The sequence below is a fragment of the Neovison vison genome, chromosome 2 (genome assembly GCF_020171115.1).
Source record: "Neovison vison isolate M4711 chromosome 2, ASM_NN_V1, whole genome shotgun sequence".
NCBI lineage: Eukaryota > Metazoa > Chordata > Mammalia > Carnivora > Mustelidae > Neogale > Neogale vison.
This window is the reverse complement of record NC_058092.1, coordinates 180204019-180223158: the sequence shown is the minus strand read 5'-3', so window position 1 is coordinate 180223158 and position 19140 is coordinate 180204019. Positions and strand designations below refer to the sequence as shown.

The 19140-nt window shown below is 34.2% G+C and overlaps 1 pseudogene; it reads left to right on the top strand.

The window, feature by feature from the left end:
- Window positions 1-624: 624 nt before the first annotated feature.
- Window positions 625-13302, top strand: LOC122899250 (annotated as a pseudogene).
- The last annotated feature ends 5838 nt before the right edge of the window (window positions 13303-19140 follow it).

The following is a 19140-nucleotide window of genomic DNA, read 5'->3' as shown; positions in this document are numbered from 1 at the left end:
TGTAATAAATGTATGACAGTGGGTTGGGCTGTCGATAGTTGGGGGAGGTTGTACATGTGTGAGAAGAGGAAGTCTATGGGATCTCTGTCCTTTCGTCTCTTAACCAAAACTCCTCTTAAAATCTGAAGTTTATTAACTGATAAGACTTTACTAATGGAATTACAATGAATCATTACATTTAGATGAGCAACTTTTTCTCAATGCTTTTTTCTGGATTTTAAATCATAATATTTTAGAATTAAGAAAGACTTTCAGGAAACGACTACAGACACTCTGAGATATTATCACTTCAGATGTTTATTTAGCAGATACCTAGGCTTCCTCCAAATCTTAGAGAATCAGTTTCAAAAACAAAAAGGCTACAGAATATGCATTGTAACATTTCCCAGATCGATTCATATGCTCAGTACACTTTGATAACCACATAAGGTTCTCATTTATATTATAAATAAAGATTCAGAAAATATAAGATTTTACCTATTTTCATAAAACTAATTAAAGCAAGGGCACTAGTCAATTCCTTAAAACATTAGGTTCCTTTTCATAGAATCCATATCCTTCCACAGTATAACGTAGTGAAAATTCACTCTACAAGTATTTATTAAGTATGGACTGCAGGTAGAGATGGTATTCTATGAGGTATGGATATGTCAAATAATATAAAGAAACAATTCACTAAGATGTTTATAAATTTGTTCCAGCTATTCATGTTGGACTATTTTAAGATGTTATTTATTATATTATAATATAATATAAATATATATAATATATTTATATTATATTATATATAATTATATTAATAAAATTAATATATAATACAGTAAAATATTTAATTATTAAATATATAATATAACATATGATTATATATTAATATAATTATATATAATATAAATATGTTACATTTATAATAATATATTATAAATATATGTTATTTATTTATTGGTTAGCCTGGAATAAATAAATCTTTAATAACTGAACAGAGGACCACATATTTAACAATTAAAGGGAGAGTGAAAGGAGCTGTGATAAACTGACTGCTTTCATTGATTGATGTAATGGCATCTCTTCATCCCTACCCTTTAGAAATGCCTTCATGTGCTACAAGTGGGTTTGACTATCTGTAAAATAGACCTAGAAAGAGATTAGGAATTGGAAGATATCAGTTCTCATTTCAGCTCTGTTACTTGCTACTATATACAGAAATCTTCTGGGAAAGAATGTAGACTTTCCTAAAGGCAAAGACTTATTTTTCTTACTGTATACCTACCTCCTTCTAGAACGGTTTCTGATGTAAGGTAGACCTGTCTTAAGTGTCTTTGAAAATAATTCCAAAATGTGGCTCTCAATTTTACAGAGCTCTGTTGATATACAATTGAAATACCACCACTTTAGAAAAAGTGGCTCCTTTCCTTTTTTGTACTTGGATAGCAAAACAGTTTTGAAAAAAGAATATGGAATTATTATTCCATCTTTATGGCTTTAAGAATTTCACCTTTCTTCCCTTTTTTCCCTCTCTGGAAAACTTCCTTTATTTATATATTCTTTCCTTCTCAAAGAAAACAAACATGATTTTCCAAATGCCCAATGAGTAGTTAGACATATTAATCACTGGACACCCAAGGGAGAAATCAGTTATAATTAGTTAAGCTCTTTTACATAAGTCAATTTAGTAGTAACTTGTCATTTCTCTGGTATACACCATGAATAAGATGGATTTTTTTCTAGTAAAACAAATATCAGAATATACCACAAAATGCACTCACTTTTGAAAAATAAAACTTTAATTAGGTGCTTATATAATGTGTGTAGAAATTGATTTTAAGAAAAACACATCGAGGGGGTGCCTATTTGGTTCAGTGGGTTAAGCCTCTACCTTCGGCTCAGGTCATGATCTCAGGGTCCTGGCATCTAGCCCTGCATAGGGCTCCCTGCTCAGCAGGGAGTCTTCTCCGCCGCCCCCCCACTCTCTCTGCCTAATGATGTACTATATGCTGACTAACTGAACATAATAAATAAATTTTTAAAACTACAATCAGATATCACCTCACATCTCTCAGAATAGCTAAAATTAAAAAAAGAAAAAAAAAGAACACACACACACACACACACACAAGAAACAACAGGTGCTGAAAAAGATGTGGAGAAAGGGGAATCTTCTTGCATTGTTAGTAGAAATGCAAACTGGCGCAGTCATTCTGAAAAGCAGAATGGTATGGAAATTCCTCAAAAAAGTTAAAAATCAAACGACTCTCCAATCTAACAATTGCACTACTAAGTATTAACCCAAAGAATACAAAAATACTAATACTAATTCAAAGGGATACATGCACCCCAATGTTTATAGCAGCATTATCTACTATAGCCAAATTATGGAAACAGCCCAAACGTCCATCAACTGATGAATGAATAAAGATTCCATATAGTTATGGAATATATGTGTGTGTATATGTGTATGTATACATGTATATGTATATATGTATGTGTATATTTGTGTGTGTACATATATATCTAAGTGCATATATATATATATATAATGTAATATTATTCAGCCATAAAAAGAATAGAATCTTGTCATTTGCAAGGATGTGAATAGAGCTAAAGAGCATTATGCTAAGCAAAATAAGTCAGAGAAAGAGAAATGCTATATGATTTCACCTGTGTGTGGAATTTAAAAAGCAAAACAAATGATCATAGAGGATAGAAAGAGAGAGAACAAATCAAGAAACAGACTCTTAACTATCGAAAACCACCTGATGGCAAGTGAGGGCCTGTTGGTAGGGGGATGGGTGAAATAGTGAATGGGGATTAAGGAGTGCACTTGTTGTGATGAGCACTGGGTGTTGTATGAAAGTGATTTTTCACTAATTTATACTCCTGAAACTAATATGACACTCTATATCAACTAACTGGAATTTAAGTAAAAACTTGGAAACAAAAAAAAATTAACATTTACCTACCTGTTGACTTTATTTTTCCTTTTATTTTCAATATTGGCTAATGATATATTTTAGAATAACCTTCAGGTTTTCAATATTTCCCTTTAAACTTCTTATATAGTCAGAGTATCACTTTTAACATATTTTGTCACTGTATGACAGTATTATTTGAATTGATTTCTTGATACCACTACGTTATGTTTGTTGAAATTGGTTGAGGCTAACATCCTAACATCCCTAGATTACTGTCACTAGAAGACCATTTGATGCTGACTTGTAGGGTAACAGATACTAGATCTAAGCTTTAACAGTATGAGCTTTTGTGAGTATGAATATGCAAAGGAAAATGGGGACTTGCCCAGGAAAAAAGCTTTAATTTAATTATATCTTGTAAATATTCAATGCAAAAATAATTCACTGGATGATTACAATATGCTATTTTGTTCAGAAATGTGAAGCATTTACTCTAAGACATATCAAGATTTAACTTTTAGAGATATTCAGCATAAATAATATTAAGAACCACCCTGTAGAATTTTCATATACATATATCATATATATTCATTTATTCATTTTATAATTACATGTAGAACAAATTAGGTTTTCTCAAATTATTTTATTTAATTCTCATATTAAAGATGAAGATATGTTTTAAAATGTGTTTGAGAGGGGCACCTGGGTGGCTCAGTGGGTTAAGCCACTGCCTTCGGCTCAGGTCATGATCTCAGGGTCCTGGGATCGAGTCCCACATCTGGCTCTCTGCTTAGCAGGGGGCCTGCTTCCCTTCCTTTCTCCCTGCCTGCCTCTCTGCCTACTTGTGATCTCTCTCTCTGTCAAATAAATAAATAAATAATCTTTAAAAAATAAAAATAAAATAAAATAAAATGTGTTTGAATCGCAAAAAATGACATCATACAAAAATCATGAAACAATAAGGTTTCAAACCTCTTTCTTCACTCTAATTTCAGTATCCTTTCTCCTTATTCCAAAGGCTCTTAAAAAGTCTATTATAAATGCATTGAATCAGATAATGTAGTTTAAAAATATAATCTTAACTGCACACACTTTGCTAAGGATTCTTAATTCTTAAGTACTTTAAGAGTGACATTTTCCTTGTTTAACCTGACTACATAGTGTTGTTCTTATGCAAGTTTCATACCTATAAATATGCAGAACATTTTGATATGTGCACACAATTTCAATATCTCCACACAGATATAGCTATGCCAGCCTAATCTTTATTACCTATGACCTTTAGTAAGTCACATAAGTTTTAAGAAAAGCTAAGTCTAAGATTAACTACATTTAGAGGTATGTGTGGATGCCAATCAATAAAAAAATGCCATTACTGTTATTCCAAATACCATATCAATATGGAAATATGATTTAAAGCCTCTGATTTTAAATTGTTCTAGCTTCCATAGTTCCCCTAGCTTTCTTTACCATGGAAGTAATTTTTGTGACACTAAGCCATAATTTCTGCATTTCTCAGTCTACACTCCTAGCAGGAAATCTTATAGTTCAGAAAAATAAAGTATTATTTTGAAAGAATGGCTACACAACTTATTATATTAACATTTATTTTACATTTAAAATTTTGAGAATCATTTACTTATATATTCAATTAACTAGTCACCAAATATTATTGTTTCATTAAGCTTTGAGCTCTGTGCCAAGATCTGGGTATTGACAATGTATACATTCCAGCTCCTGTCCTTTGGGTGATTAAACAGAATATAAATAAAAATGCTTTTAAAAACAACCAAGTGGAACTTGCTTCCAGAGACTTTAACAGAATAAAATGAAGACTAATTGTAGAATTTTACATAATTTGTACTTTTCATTCTTCTAATAATTTGGGTGGATTTCAATGAATTTATTTATTCTGTAATTAAGAAACTATAGTTCCAGCCAAGAAAGACTTAACTAGTACTGGACTAATAGTTACACATTTATAGAATAGAGAAAATATATGAAGTGACTATTTAGACATTGAAAAATAGATAAACCTACATTGCTATCTGGAGTAAAAAGGAAACTCACAAGATGAGCCCTACTAGTGGTCAGGTTGTCTACACGGGGAAAATTTCCTAACCAACTGCTGCCATCTTGCTAAATTTAGGCAGCAAATATCAGAGGTCAGATTGCTGAAGGGGATGCAGTTGGAGGGCAAGTATGGAGGAGAGGCTTGTGCAGAACTTGAGTTCTGGGAGAACATGTGGGGTTCCTTCAAGAATCCTTCGCTGAGAGGTGCCTGGATGGTTCAGCCAGTTAAGTGTCAGGCTCTTGGTTTCACCTCAGGTCATGATGTCATGGGCCCTGAGATTGAGAGCCACCTAGGGCTCTGTGGAGAGTCTGCTTGAGATTCTCTCCTTTGCCCCTACCCCCACTCTTTTTTTTAAATAAACATATAATGTATTTTTATCCCCAGTGGTACAGGTCTGTGAATCGCCAGGTTTACACACTTCACAGCACTCACCATAGCACATACCCTCCCCAATGCCTACCCCCACTCTTGAGTGCTTTCTCTCTCTCTCTTTCAAATAAATACATCTTAAAAATATATATCTTTTGCTGAAAGTTGAGCTGTACATGTTCAAGATAAGACCGTGTGAGAGGTAATTCAGAGAAGGCATGTGGGTTAGAGCAAATCAGAGATATTCAAAGTTGAACAAAGCTAAGAGATAATGATATTTCCATCCCAGTCAGAGGGGAGAGAACTTGTTATACCTAGGATATTTGAGAGAGAGCAGAAAGGATAGCCTTAAGAGTAAGAAACATGTCTTTTCTTTCTGAACCCATGCCTCAATACCTAAAATTCTTCATCACAGTTGTGAGGATTATATAAAGTTATATACAAGAGGATTCAGAAAGACTGTTGGATAAATACTGAGTCAATATAGGCACTTCCTTTCGCCTTCATTATGTACTTGTGTATAACAAACCCAGGAGAAAAACATTGCCCCCGTTTCTCCATGGATCATGAAGAAGTTTTGCCATACAAGTTTTTCTCAGGCTTCTCAATTTTTCTTTGGTTCTTTGGGATTCTGAAGGTGTCTGTCTAAGCATTTAGATTCTGGGCACCAAAATCAGTCAAGAGATTCCTGCAATAAGTACTTGTCAGGGACAACTTGAAAGTAGGCCAGTGTAGGAATAGACTTTTGTGGGAGACTATAGGCATTGTTTATTAGCACATGCAAGACATTGCTTGAGGCTAGAGATCCTATATCAGAAGGGAATGAAAATTTTGGAAACATGATTTATAAATATTAATGTGACTAGATTTAAACCAAGTCTGTGAGATATCCTGAAAAAATAGATTCTGAGAATTTAAAAAATATATATTTGGATTTTGAGAAAACCTCCCATTTATTAGAACATATAGATAACTTCTGCTGCCTACAGTATATTTGGACCTAGACTTTTAAACATAAACCTGATAAATGTGTCTGTTAAGTTCCAAATTATACAGCTACAGTAAAGGGCATGTGGAAGACAAAACTGGAGTCATGTGACTATAATGTGAATCACGGTGCTGTAATCTAGTATATTTGTAACTTTTCACAGCAAACCTAACTCTTCCAAAGCCGATTCTCACTTTCTATGTAATCTCAGAAGTTTAGAGAGGCAAATCTCTTCTTCAAGCCACTAGGGAAGCATTTATTCCATCACACAACGGTATTAATTCTTCCCCTCTTGACCTACAAGAGTGAAGGCAGTTTGCAAAAGCAGCCAATTTACAAGCCCCTCAGGCTCACAGCAAATCCGACTTCTCGTACCCTGAAGCTCACTTTTAATTATGGGCCTTGAGAAAGTATAACTGGCAAAGCTGAATTAGCAATCTCTTCCTTAGATTTGCTGTTCAATGTCCTTCCCAGTTGCTCCTTTATTGGCTCCACAAAGAACTGGAAATCCCATGGAAATTTCTCCTCTTTGTTTAAGCACAGTACAGCTAGCTTTCCTTTCCTGTCATGCATCCAGACTTGTTTCCATAGCAGCCACTTTGGGGAATGAAAGGGGCTTACATGATACTCTTTCTGTAGGTGAAATCTGAAGAATAAAGCATTGCTGTTCACTCGTGCAAGAATAAGGATTGCTTGGATATATTTCTGTAAAGATAGGGACAGTGTTCTCTTTATAGAGCAAGGTGTTAAGCCATTTAACAAAAGGCTTTTACCAGAGCTGTGCTCAGGCTCAACTCCACGTTCCTGCTAACACCACAATCCCCAGGAGGGCAGAATCCTCACCAAGATCATGCATTTATATTTATCTTCTATAGTCGAGTCCTTCATATCCTCCCAAAGTACTTCTGTCCAAAATTATACATCAGGGCTATGAAAGCAGAGCTTATAGCACTTACGCTAATTAGTCTATTAAGGTACCCTTTTTATAGCCTGAAATCCAAGGGTGTGAGTATGGAAGGCAGTCTGAAATCTAGCTGTAAGGAATTCAGGTGATTTTCTAAATTCTGTAATTTTGAGGCCTCAGATTTGGGGCCACTACATTGACTCTGAAATATAGCTTAGTATGAAGCAATGCAACAAGCTCATGGCAAAAAAAAAAAAAAAAAACACACACACACCAAGGCTGAATCTTAGTTTGTATATCCTTCTGTAACATTCTCTCAATTCACAGAACTCTTACTTTCTATCAAATTGCTAACTGAAAGTTGAATATTTTCCATCCCATGGCTACAGTCATGGCCTCTAGCCCCTCTTGGATAGCAATTTCAAAAATTAAATTCTCCTCAAGGCCCTATAAGTTCTAAATAGCTACAAATTACCATGGGCACATCAACGTTATCATGACATCTTTGTGCCCATTATATTTGTCCTTTACTCTCTACACAATGGCTTCATCATAGTAATTCCCAAACCAGAAACATGCAAACTTCATTAGCCTTTGTCCCACATATCTAGTGGCCACACTATTATACAGATCTCACTTTTTCTTACTGACAACTTTTAAATCCTTATCTCTTTCTGCTGCTTTATCATTTAAACTCAAATTACCAAAACAAAATCCAAAACAAACATGAAACAACTGTCACCAGAACCGGCTAAGAGGCCTCAATAACCCAGTTACCAGCCCTGCTTCCAGGTGCTGCTTGCCATCAGAAATTAAGGCCAGTAGATGCCACAAGGCATAAACTCCAAATAAAACCCTATGACCCAGTTTTCACAGGTTTGTTTCAGGTTGGACACCCTGTTAACCCTCCAGATGACCTTGAGATTTCAATCATCTAATTATAATAACAAAAACACATCTACCTGCATACTGATAGATCCTGCTGAGCCCATTTATATATGTCTTTTCACTTTATTAAAGTGAAATTAAACTGTTTAACACCTCCATCTTTAGAGTAAGTCTTTAAATCTGATATGGTGAATCCTTCCACTTTTTATTTAAAAAGCTACTTATTTATTCTCTAGTTTTATTTTTTTCCTTTCTACATACTTTTCAGAAAAAGCTTGAAAATTTCTACCAAAAAAGCCTTCTGTAATTTTTGGTTGACATTTGAAACTACTGACCAGTTAAGAGGGAATTGCCACTACAAGGGAGATTGAGTTTTCCAATCCATAAACATGGTATATCTCAAAAACTTATTTAGGTCTTAAAAAAAATTATCCAACAAATTATGTTTTTTGTATCAATTTTAGAAGGTTTCCTACTAGTCCTAGTGGCTCAGAGTTTTGTTTTTTTTTTTTCCAATGGATAGGTGTTGAATTTATTAAATTATTTTTTTCTTAGTCTGTGACAATGGTTATAAAGTATTCCTCCTCAATATTCCTCCTCAATATTATGAATTCCATTATTTGATTCTCAAATGTTACATAAACTTTACAGTCTTTGAATAAGAGTGCTTTCTTATGCTATATTATTCTTTCTATGTTGAAAATAGATTTGCTAGTATTTTGTTATGCATCCATCTTTGTTCAAGAGTACTATTAATCTGTGCTTTTCATTTTTGTAATATGTTTGTAAGGTTTTCTTATTAGAATTATATTGCCCTTAAAATCATTATGCCAATAAACTGGGTGACTAAAAAGAGACATACCATAAATTTTCTTTCATGATTTTCTGAAATAGTTTATATTAGGTTGGTATTTTTTCTTCAATATCTGATGGAATTTACTAGTAAGCCTATCTGGGCAAAGAGGACTTTCCCACTTGTAAAAGGTTTGTCATAAACTCAATTTACAATTTACTTTTATAGCTATTATGCTCTCCAGAATCTATTTCTTATGTCAATTTTGGAAAGTTGTATTTTTTTTTTTTTTAGGAAATGTATACATTTTGTTGAAGTTATCAAGCTTTTACATAATATTGCTTATATTATCATCTTGCTATTATTTTAATACTATTGAATCTGTAGTGAAGATCTCTTGTTTTATTCATGATATTGGGTTTTATGCATTGCTTCTCTATTTTTCTTTATTGATCTAGATAGGAGTTTGACAATGTACTCAATCTTTTTAAAGAACCATTTTCTGTTTTGCCAGTTTTCTCTATTATATGTCTGTTTTCTATTTCATTGAGTACAAGTCTTCATTCTTTTCTTCTCTTTTTTAAAGAATGTATTTATTTATTTGACAGAGAGACAGCCAGAGAAGGAACACAACCAAAAGGAGTAGGAGAGGGAGAAGCCAGATTCCTGCTCAGCATGGAGCCCAAAGTAGGACTTGATCCTAGTACCCCAGGATCATGACCAGAGCCAAAGGCAGACACTTAATGATCGAGCCACCCGGGTACCCCCATTATTTTCTTTTCTTTCTTTCTTTTTTTTTTTTTTTTTACTTACTTTGTCCTACTTTTTTTTTTCTTCCTATAACTTGAGATTCTATTACTTGGGACACACATATTTATAATTGCTATTTCTTCCTGATGAACGGTCTCATTTTTAAGTTATAAAACATCTTTATTAATGTCTGGCAATTCTCTTGATCTCAGAGTCTTTTTAAATACTGATTAAATAGCTACCCTAGTCCTTTCATTGTGTCATTTGCACATTTTCCATCAGTCACATTCAACCAATCTGTGTTGTTTAATAAATTTAAAATTTATCTCTTACAGGTGATGTACAGTAAGATTCTATTTAGGATATTGTTTAATGCACTTTGCAAGTCTCTCCCTTATAATTGGAGTATACAGATTGTTAACATTTGATGTACAACTGATGTGGTTGGATTTGAGTCTACCATTTTCTCCTTTGTGTTCTGTTTGTGCCATTTGTTTTGTTATTGTTGTCATTGTTGTTTCATTGTTTCAATTTTCCTAGATCCTTTTAGCTTATTTAATTTTTTTCTAATTATCTCTTCCTAATTTACCTATTTTCCTTTTGGCTTTCTTTATATTTTTTTAGATGTAGCTCTATAAATTGAAACATTCATACCTAAGATTTTACAAACTATTTAGAGTTAATATTGTAGCATTTCACATGAAATGTAGAAAGCTTGGAAACAAATAGGGTTATCTTTTATTTATTTTTTTACTCCCACCACCCATTATATTATAGTTATCATACATATTCAATATACATATTTAAAAACTTACCAGTCAATATTGCACATTTTAAAGATATATATTAATTATAGGAAAATAAGGAAAAATTTTTTAGTGTTTTATTTTTAACCAGCTGTTTACCATTAATGTTGAAGGTCAAGGTGGCCCACTGGCTTTCTTTCCTTTCAGCCTGAGGAGTGCTTTCAGCATTTTTGTAGATAGTTAGTCTGCTTGCAATTTATTTCTTAGTTTTTCTTCACATGAACATGTCATTCATATATGAAAGGTATTTTTATTAGATATAGGATTCTTCATTTTCATTTTTTTCTTTTAAAGTGTTTTCCATAGTTTTCTGTCATTCAGTGTTTTTGATAAGAAACCACAGTCAATTGAATCATTGTTCCCGTGTGTCATGTGCTGTGCTATTTTTCTTTAGCTGCTTAATTTTTTTTTCTTTATGTTTTTGTCACTTTTATTATAATATGTTTAGGAGAGAATTTCTTTGAGTTGATTCTATTTGTTGTTCCCTGATGTTTAGAGAACACATCACAATAATAGGCAAAAATATATTCCTCTCAAATGCATTTAACATTATCCAAGATAAATTCTATTCTGGGACATAAACTTTGAGAAAATTCAAGGAATAGAAATCATTCAGTGTATTTCTGTGTGATAATAAGAGGTTTAAGCTAAAAATCAGTGATGGAAAGATGACTGAAAAATTCCCAATTATTTCAAATTTAAGCAAAGCATTTCTTTCTGTCTTTTTAATAAAGAAAAAAATATGTATTTATTTTAGAGAAAGAAAGAGAAAGCAGAGGCAGGGGCATAAGGAGAGGGAGAGAATGAATCTCAAGCAGATTCCCCTCTGAGCATGGATCCCCAATGCAGGGCTTGATCTCGTGACCCTGGGGTCATGACCAGAGCCAAAATAAAAAAAATCAGAGGCTTAAACAACTGAGCCACCCAGGTGCCCCCAAGCAAAACATTTCTAAATAACTCATGGGTCAAAGAGGAATTCTTGAAATAAATTGAGAAATATTTTGAAATGAATGAAAATGAAAATGCATGATATCAAAAACTTTATAATTCATTTAAGGCATTACTTAGAGGGAACTTTTTACCCTCAATTGCATGTATTAGAAGAGAATAAATGTTTCAAATCTTAATGTAAGGAAATTTTAAGAACCTAGAGAAAGAATAGAAGATTCAAAACAAGTGGAAAAATAGTTGAAATGAAATCAATTAAATTACAAAAGAGAAAGAATAGAGAAAATCAGTGCAATTAAAAGGTGGTTCTTCAAAAAAAAATCTACGTAATTGAGTTCTAATCAACTGAGCAAGCTAAAGGTTGGAGGGGGAGATGGAGGGAGAAAGACTTAATTACTAATGTAAGAAATAAAAGAGGGGACATCGTGTGGACCACACGGGTATTAAAAGTATAATGAGGTGCTAGTTTCATATTATAATAAATGACCATAAACTAACTGACTTAGAACAATAGAAATTGATTTTCTTACATTTGTAGAGGTCAGAAATTTAAAAATCAGTGTCAACCAGATTGCATTCCTTTGGGGGGGCTCTAAGAAATACTCTACTTCCCTGCCATTTCCTTCTTCTACTGGGTTCCTACATCTCTTTGGCATCTCTTTCCATTTTAATGCTGCCTTGTCTCTCATTGCATCTGTCATCAAATCACTTCCTCTAATTCTGACTCTTGCCCTTCTCTTTCTCATATAAGGGTCCTTATAATGACATTGGGCTCACCTGGATAACTCAAAATAACCTCCCCCATCTCAATCCTTAACTTAATCTGGATAAAGTCAATTTTTCCATGTAAGTTAGTGTAAGGTGGAATTAGGATGTGGACTCTTTTGCGGGGAGGTGGATATTTCTGTCCATTACATAAGAGAGATTCCACAAAAATACAAAACAAACCCCTAAGTTTCAAATGCTATGTTAATCTTTGCAACCTCTGTGTTCAGAGCTCTCCTGATTGGTCTGTGTTGGCCTTGTAAAAAAAAAAAAGATGTGGGATGTGGCCACCCCTTTGTATTTGAAGCAGAGTGATTTGGCCTATCAGCAGCAAATGGGTCATCGACGAGACCTACATAACAGAGTTCATGGGCAATGGTGTAGAGAATAAACAAAGGGTGATTATACATCACATTTGGCTGCAGACCAAAGCCTTGCAACTTATATTAAGTGCACAGACTCCTCAAGGAGTTGGCCCCTTCTTTTATTGGCATGTGTGCAAAGTTTGTACAAGAAGTGGGCTTTTTTAGAGATGTTTTAGTGCTGTCTTGCTCCACCTAGAGGACAACTTTGTGGACAAACTTCTTGACCTTATGCCCCTACTCATGACATCCAAACCTGTAGAAGTCATCAAAATTCTACAGACTCTGCTGAGGCTGAGTACCTTCCTGCACCTCCCACTTCCAGAGAAGATCCATAAAATTTCAGCGAGCATCACTGAGCCACCACGCCAGTCTGGCAACACACTGTGGTTTGTATCTGGGTGGGTTGTGGCCCTGGATATTGATGCAACCCCAACACATGTGCAGGATCCTCAGAGCACTGTGACGGTCCAGGTCTTAGATCCAGATGGTCAGCCTCAGATGATTCATCTTGAGCAGGCCGGCTTCTAGAACCCTAGCCCAGAGCACCCCTGGCTTGCCACTTAGGTGTACCCCCCAACACTATCTGCACATGGCTGTGGAAGTCAGACTACTGTGGCAACTCCAGTTCCTGCATTCTAAAATCCCTTCTGGAATCGAGGGTACTGAGTTGTCACCCCAGAATTGAGGGTGCTGTCCCCTTCAGCAAGTCTGTGCAAGTTTCTGTAAACCTACAAGTTTTGTAGGTTTAAACCTACAAGGTGCTGAGTCACAAGTGGTCTTTAGAGCCAAGCCCTAGAAGATAATTCTCAGGTGTCAGTGAGTGACCCAGAAGCCTAGAGCATTTCACCGCAAAATGGTATATAGGCAAAGGAGAAATGTGACCCTTACAGTTTCATCCAGTATAAAAACATGATAAATCATTTTTCATTAAAAACCAAAAGCTTTAAAGTCTACGCATCCTTCTTCTTGCCAATACATTTAAGAAAACAGTAGCTGTTTTTTTAAGCTGGCCCTTAAAAAAAATTATTTGGCTTTATAGTCAATATTTTTATCACATAGTTATATTCCTCAAGTGTGAAACAAAGATCTATTATTTATTTTTAAGATTTGTTTTTATTTGAGAGAAAGAAAGAAGGACTGGGGAGAGGAGTGAGGGTGAAGGGAGATGGACAAGCAAACTCCACCCTGAGCAGAGAGTCCTACATTACACCCCATAGGGCGCCTCTCACCACCCTGAGATCATGATCTGACCAGAAACCAAGAGTAGGACTCAACTGACTTAAGCCACCCAGATGGACCAGGAAGATCTAATTTTCTAGCCACCTCCAAAGAATGGCTTTTTAGAGGGAAATCTTGTTTTTTTGTTTGTTTGTTTGTTTGTTTTTAAACATGTTTTTATTTATTGAGAGAGAGAGAGAGACTTGAGAGTGGGTGGGAGAGGGGAGGATCTCAAGCAGACTCCTCACTGAGTGCAGAGTCCTATGCAGGGTTTGATCTCATGACCCTAAGATCAGGACCTGAGGTAAAATTAAGAGTCCCATGTTAAACCAACTGTGCCACCAAGAGCCCCCCTGTAATCTTGTTTCTTAAATCAATAGTCTATTTGCCAGGGTCAAATCCTTTCACAGCTAAATTTTCACCATCAATATTTCCTGAATGACCTAGACAATGCTGTCTTGCTAAGAATCTCTTTCCTTAACTCAGGCAATAGCTGATCTAAGGACTAAATGAATAGCTGGAGAATGAATCATTTTGATCCCTGAAGGAGATTCTTGTTCTTGCCTCTCATTACCCTTAGAACCAAAATAAGACAAAAGGGTCATATTTTAGGAGAAACAAGGATTATGGAAAAGAAGGATCCAGTGTAAGAAATAAAGACATTTCCACACACCCCAAAAAGAAAGAGAGAGAGATTCTACAAACTATTCTGTGTCCATACATTCAATAAATAGTTGAAATGGACTAGTTCCATAAAAGAGGCAAATTATGAAAACTACTCAGAAGACATAGGTAACCTGAATAGTCCTATATCTACTAAAGAAACTGGATTTCTGGTAAAAATCTTTCCATCAAAGAACCTCAGGCCCAGATAGTTTTATGAGAGAAACATCCAAACATTTAAGAAAGAATAATACTATATTTTCACACAAGAACTTTCAGAAAATTTGGAGAAGGAAAAAAAATTGAAAAGAAATGAGTACTTTCTAACAAATTTTATGAGGTTACATTAATGTCAAAATTAACAACATGAAACAACAAAAATGGAAACCATAAGGAAAGTATTCATGAGCTTAGACTCAAAAATCTTTTGCAAATGTTAGTATATCTATTCTAACAACCTACAAAAAGAAAAAAGTCTTGAGAAATAGCATTTCCCATGAATGTTAACATATCCCAACATGCTACTGGGAAAAAAAAACGCTATGGCCATCTTAACAGATGCAGAAGCATTTGGCAAAATTCAATATTCACTCATGATAAAAATTCTCAGCAAACTAAAAGTAGAATGGAACATTTTTATCTGATGAGGGACATCAACAAAAACCTTATAGCTATAATGATACTTAATGGTGAAAGGCTGAAACCTTTCTTCCTAAGATTAGAACAAGGCTCACATCCAACATTGTAGTTAAAGTTTTAACCAGTGTAAAACTCAATAAAAAGAAACAAAATTCATCCCAATTAGAAAGGAAGAAATAAAACTGTTTCAAGTCACAGATGATATCATTGTCTCATAGAAAATCCAAAGAATCTACAATAAATTTACGTTAGTTGTATATGAATTTTGCAAGGTTGCAGGGTGCAAGGTAATACAAAAAATCAGTTTCATTTCTACATACTAGCAGGGAAGCATTGAATTCAATTTATAAAGCAAATACTACTTATGAAAGAGCCAGAAAATAAAATACTGGTCACAAATTGAGCAAAATTTGTGTGTGATCTCTATGTAGGAAACTAGGAAATTATGATAAAAGGAAACAAAAAAGAACTAAATTTGAAGATATAAAATACGGTAATTGATTTTAAGATTCAGTATTGTTAGGGATGTCTTAGTGACTCAGTACCTTCAGTGGCCAACTCTTGGTTTTGGTTCAGATCATGTTCTCAGGGCTGCGAGATGGAGCCCCGCATAGGGCTTCTCACTCAGTGTGGAGTCTGCTTAAGATTCTTTCCCTCTCCCTCTGCCCCTCCCTTGCCCCTCCCCCTGCTTGCTCTCTCTAATGTAAATAAAATCTTAAAGAAGAAAAATTCAATATTGTTTCATTGATGTAATCCTAGTCAAATTACAAGCAGTCTGTGCGTTTTATTTTAAATATCATTCAAATTTATACAAAAAGGCAATGCATTGGAAAAGCAAATTCAAAGAACTCACAATAAACATTTTACAAAAATTATTGTAAGGTCCTGCTAATTGAGACAGCATTGAGCTTGAATTAAAATATTTTCTGCAGAGTATTTGCCTTTGTTTCTATTATGGACTTGGAGATACTACCAATCGGAAATTCCTTCAGATTTTTTACTTTGAGATTTCAGATCAAAAAGATAAATGGATTTTAACCACCAGTCTAAATGCACATTTGGGGTTAAAGATTTTCACAGATTTTTTTTTTTTTTTCCTGCTCCTACCAGAATCAAAATTGGGCATGCATTTTCCCCTGTTGTCTAGCTCCACCCACCAAGGATTTTGTGCATTTGAAGTCTTAGCTCCACTTGGATGCCCCAATTTAAACTTTTTTCTGCTCATAGCCCTGGCTGTGTCATTTGGCAGTTTACTTGGTAAATCCCAGTCTCTAGTAACCAGGGATAAACTCAATAGATAAAATCAACACAAAGTCCGTTTCAGGAGCCATTTTATCTATGGATTCATAATTTAAAAAAAAAAAAAAAATCATGCTTCCAAGGGCACCTGGGTGGCTCAGTGGATTAAGCCTCTGCTTTGGCTAAGGTCATGATCCCAGAGTCCTGGGATCAAACCATATGTGGGGGGCTCCCTGCTAAAGGGGGAATCTGTTTCTCCCTCTCCTCTGCTCCTCCCTCTGCTGCTGCACCCTCTCTCTTGCTTTCTCTCTCTCTCTCAAATAAATAATGAAATCTTTTAAAAAAAGTCATGCTTCTGAAAAACTTCAGTAATTTTTCAATCATCTCAATTTTGAATGCATATATTCCAACAACGTTAAGAGAGTTATATCAGAGATGTTTCACTGTATTTCCAGTTAAATGTTGGAAATGAGAATCCAAACCCTTATTCTTCAGGAAAGCTAAACCCTCTAATGCATATGATATAAGGGGAAATGTAGGGGTGGGCTGTGTGTACATATGTGTGTGCATAAAAAATGTATAACATTTTCTTCAAGTTTTTCTTTAATATCTATTTGTCTTCTAAAATCAGGTCACAGTTATTTGTTGTTGACTTGAAATGTGGATTTTATAGTCTATAAAGTAACTCAATAATTTTTACTACTAAGTGTTAAATAATGGTAGAATAGTCTCACTGTTGTTCATCACTTCAGAGCGGCTTTTTTTATTCTTTCAAATAAACTTATTATCACTTTAATAAAATCAAGCATTTGGAATATGAAGTTCTCTATTCCTGAAGTGAGGTTTATTTTTAAAAGACTTTATACTGTTAGAAAGTACTGCTCATAAGCATTATTTTGGAAAATTATCTCATGTAATGTTAATGAAGAGTAAAAAATGTAATGGGAAAAAATGAATGTGTCATTTGAAACCAAATGTGTCATTTTATCAATTATAAAATATGTGAAATTCCTAATGTTGTGCTTTGTTTTTCGGACACACACATGGCTGTTTTAGAAACAAGAATTAATATAATGTAACTTTAGCATGAAAAGAAGTATTACTCATTAATAGGGATTCCTCAGATAAGAAGGTGCTTAGGAGCGGTCATACAGTTTGGGAAAAGCAATGGATTAGCTAGAGGACTTAACTTTGACATGTCACTCACATATCAAACATACTGTATTTACTTGTAATGTACATTTATCTGGGTCAGTGAAAGACTCAGTCTGTTTGACAGACATCATATAATCCAGTCAACAAAATCAAGAAAAAGGCTTTTTGACATGAAATGATGTCATAATGTGTTCAAGTGGCACATATCATAAATTGTTTGACAAATGCTTTAAAGCTCAGGCTACTTATTTTCAACGAAGCAATACATATAATGGGGGGATGGGGTAACTGGATGGGGTAAATGAGGGCACATGCTGGGATGAGCACTGGGTGTTATACGCAAGTGATGAATCATTGAACACTACATCAAAAACTAATGATGCACTCTATGTTGGCTAATTGAATTTAAATTAAAAAAAAAGAAAAGAAAAGAGAAAAGAAAAGGAAGGAAATACATATAATGTGTTTAAAGCAGGATGTCATTTATAGTGTGCTAAATGTTCTCCCTTTGTTGTGGTATACTTTCAAATGCTGTACATCTCAAGTATGGTAAGACATTCAGTTTCTCTGGCTTCCAAGGTCTGTTTTGGGTTCAGAGCTTAAAAAAATGACAGTTATTCATTTCTAACTTCATATAGGACTCCTTTTCACTTTGTTTTTTTGTTTTGTTTTGTTTTGTTTCATTTTACTTTTACCATTGAGAACCCACGAGTTTGCTCCTTACATTCTGACTTTATCATCTCTTGTCCTTTTTGCTGGGTCTTTATTTCCACATTCTCTAGGAGTACTCCTAAAATTCCCACTCTTTTTGTTGATTTTTATTCCCCTTGATTGCTTCTAATATCACATTTTGAAGGATACTTGCCATATTCATAGATCTAAACCTATCAGTAAAAATTCACCAGGCTAGACTAGGGTCTTCTTAAAAATTAGAGGATTCAAAACCAAAATCACTATTGTTCTTTTAAATTTTGTTCTATTTAACTGATTTCCTTATCTTTCTTTATTATATCATTATTCTTCAAAGGTGTGAAAATTAAAAATCATCTTTAATAATACCTTTTTGCTTATATTTTTCACCTTCCCCATTGAACTAATTATAAAGATATGTGATTTTATTTAAAGATGATCACATGCTTCTGTATCATACATTTCCACTGCTCCACCCAAATGAGATCATCAAGCTCTTCTTTCTTTGGAGTATCATCCCTACACATCCTATCATTAACCTGAGCTTCCTAAAACAATGTTTTGCTTTGTTTTTTTTTTTTTTTTATCATGATCACTTCTGTGTTTAGACATCTTCTGAAGTTCTTCATTCCTATATTTATAACACCCCAGCACCATGGTATATCATCCAAGTTTTTTTTTTTTTCTAATTTACCAAGATTATCTTCAACTTTTACCTTTAAAATACACTATCTCTGAGCCAAATTCTACCTTTGTCATGTTCGTATTGTACCTCTCCCACTTTACTTTCATACCTTTATTTTGTCACTCCTTGTGCCTGGAATATACATTAATAAGTGAACCAGTAATAATGTGTTCATTCCAACCTATTGAAAAGTGCTTATTTATTTGTTTTTGCTTAATAACAAATAACATGTATCATATCTATAAATCTATTCTGGATATATTACTCAGAAGTCATATCATTTCATCCTAAT